Source organism: Furipterus horrens, unplaced genomic scaffold (genome assembly GCF_987537825.1).
Source record: "Furipterus horrens unplaced genomic scaffold, mFurHor1.1.pri manual_scaffold_7, whole genome shotgun sequence".
Taxonomy (NCBI): domain Eukaryota; kingdom Metazoa; phylum Chordata; class Mammalia; order Chiroptera; family Furipteridae; genus Furipterus; species Furipterus horrens.
The window spans coordinates 109,990,764-109,993,956 of NW_028327177.1; the positions used below are offsets into that span (position 1 = coordinate 109,990,764).

General features: G+C 35.5%; 2 pseudogenes; one reads left to right on the forward strand and one right to left on the reverse strand.

The window, feature by feature from the left end:
• Positions 1-223: 223 nt before the first annotated feature.
• LOC150005042 (ATP synthase F(0) complex subunit g, mitochondrial pseudogene) lies at positions 224-535 on the reverse strand (annotated as a pseudogene).
• Positions 536-1,055: 520 nt separating this feature from the next.
• Positions 1,056-1,555, forward strand: LOC150005043 (translationally-controlled tumor protein-like; annotated as a pseudogene).
• The last annotated feature ends 1,638 nt before the right edge of the window (positions 1,556-3,193 follow it).

Below are 3,193 nucleotides of genomic sequence, written 5' to 3' on the forward strand. Positions count from 1 at the left end.
CCACTGGCTCTTCAGGAGACACCTCCACTGCTGAGCTACCCTTCCCAATTTTTAACCACCACATGTGGGTGTGCCAGCCCATTCTGTGTCTCCACTCCTACCAATCTCTTCTGTAGTTTAGTTGTATTTTTTTTAATATCTTTTTTTTTTAATTCAAATATCACTCATGGTCCAAGAACATTCAAATAACAAACCAAAAGAAATAGATGTTAAAGATTGGGCTTCAAACATTATAGCCAATGATGCCACATTTGCCCATTATCTTGCCAATGTAAAACCACATCCACACCTCAGTGGTCACCAAACTGTTCAGCAGAGCTTCCTTAACTGTGAGCTGTTTGAAGCTACCAGTTTGAGCACTATTGACTATTTTTTTTCAAGCTCTGAATAGCTGTTGGGATCTCAGCAGGGGTTGGAGGAATCAACTCAGCCTTGGCTAGTGCCAAAATGTGGCCATTTGAGGTTTTGAGTAAGTCACAGAAGCATTTACTAGTACTGAGGCCTTCTCAGCAAGGTTACAAACAAATTGGGCCATGATTAGAGGATGGAAATCAGTTTAGCTGCATTTTTGATGTCCTTGTGGAGGTTCCAAGTACAGTGTTTACTTACACCACCATCTTAGTAAGAAGTTTTTCAGAATTTATTTGCATTTTTCTAGAATGTCATATACTTGGAATCATACCATTTGTAGTCTTTTTAGATTGGCTTCTCTCACTTAATAGTATGCATTTACGTTTCCTCCATATCTTTTCATGATTTCTTAGTTCTTTTTAGAGCTGAATATTTCATGTATTGTGTACAATGTACACACCGTATTGATGTACCACTGTTATTTACCCATTCACCTAATGCCTTCAGTAGTTGGTTATTCATCTGGGTTGCTCTCTGGATGCTTTTAATATAGTATTCCTCTCTTTGGTCTTCTGTAGTTTTCCTATAAAAAATGTAAGTGTGGCTTTTCCACCTGATCCCCTCCTCCTCCTGACTGCACTCTGGCTCTATCACCAGCACTATCATCATCTCCTTCCAGCTGCCACCATGATCATCTGCTCGACTTCATCAGCTGTGATAAGGTGTTCTCTGACATCTACAAGATCTGGGAGATTGTTGGTGGGCTACACCTGGAGGTGGAGGGGAAGATGGCCAGTAGGACAAAGGGTAATGTTGATGACTCACTCATTGCTGGAAATGCCTCCTCTGAAGCCCCAGAGGGCAAAGGCATCAAAAACAGAGTAATCACTGGTGTGGGTATTGTCATGAACCTTCATTTGCAGGAAACCAGTGTCACAAAAGAAACCTACAAGAAGTACATCGAAGATTACATAAAATCAATCAAATGGAAACTTGAAGTACAGAGACCAGAAAGAGTAAAACATTTTAGAACAGGAGTGCAGAATAAACCAAGTACATCCTTGCTAATTTCAAAAACTACCAGTTCTTTACTGGTGAAAACATAAGTCCAAATGGCATGGTTGCTCTGTGGGACCACCATGAGGATGGGATGACCTCATATATGATTTTCTTTAAGGCTGGTTTAGAAATGGAAAAATATTAACAAGTTTGACAGTTGGAATCTATCACCTATCTTCATAGATGACTGCTGATTTTCATCCACACGCCAGGACTAGCACTGATGTTATCTTGAGCTCTTTATTTTAACCTCAATTTATTTGGAGTGGAGGCATTGTTTTTAGGAAAACATATCACAAAGGCTATTTAGAAATAAAATGCATTTGCACTCATTGATAGAATGTCTTTTAACTTAATACATGTTTAAATCCATCTTGTATACTGTTCGTGGAGAAGTTAGAGCCTGGTTACAGACCACTACTGTAAAGCATAAGACTGTCTTCAGATAATTTTTACAGTGAAAACTACTTCTGGGACTGGAATATAAAAAAACAAGAATCAAAATCTTGATTATGAGTTGAAATAAAGGGAAAGACCATGTTCACAGCAGAGCCAGCATTTGAAGTAGATTCCTTAGATATTTCATCACCTTCGAATGGACGTAGTTAACTCTGGAAGAGATTACCAGAAGAATAAAAAGAGACTAATACAGTTGGAAAGAAAGAAAGAATGTAGGTATGGGTTTAGTCTTCCTTTTAAATGTTTATTTTTACTTTTGAGATTCACTCTGATTTCTGAATCAGAAGATTCATATTTTACATAAATTCTGGAAGTTTTCAGACATTTTGTCTTTAAATAATCTCTCTTTTCCATTTTCTTTATTCTCTTTTCTTCTACAGCCCAGTCGTCTATATGTTAGAGCTTCTTGTTGCATCATTCATGTTTCCTAACATCTCTTTGTTTCTCTGTATTTCATTCTGAATAATTTCTACAAATCTATCTTCTAGTTATTAATTTTCTCCTCAATTCTATCTAATTTACTTTTTGACCTCTTCATTTAGTGTTTAATATTTTCTTTTTTTTGTTTTTTTTTTAGTGTTTAATATTTTCTGATTTTAAAAAGCATATAACATAAAATTTACCATCTTATCCATTTTTAAGTGTACATTTCAGTAGTGTTAAGTATATTCACATTGTTGTGAGACCAATCTGCAGAACTTTTTTACCTTGCAAAACTTTGTACCCATTAAATAACAACTCCTCATTCCATCACCACCTCTGCAACCACCATTCAACTTTCTGCTTTTATGAATTTAACTACTTTAGATACCTTGTATAAGTGAAATGATATGGTATATGTCTTTATGTGACTAGCTTGTTTCACATAGTGTGATGTCCTCAAAGTTCACCCATGCTGAAGCCTGTAACAGAATTTCTTCCTTTTTAAGGCTGAAGAATATTCCATTGTATATATAGACTACATTTGTTTATCCATTAATCCATAAGTGGACACAGGGTTGCTTCCATGTTTTAGCTATAGTGAATAATGCTGCTATAAATATGAGAGTGAAAGATATCTTAAATACGCCACTTTTAATACTTTTGGCTATATATTCAGAAGTGAGATTGTTGGATCATATAATAATTCTATTTGTAATTTTTTGAGGAACTGTTTTCTACAGTGGCTGTAACATTTTACATTCCCACTAATAACGTGCAAAGCTTCCAATTTCTTCATATCTTCATTGACACATTTTCTATATTTAGGGTTACATAAAGTTTGTTTGGGACAGAATAAAGCACAATTGTCTTGAATCAACAAACATACACTTTAATTTTTAAG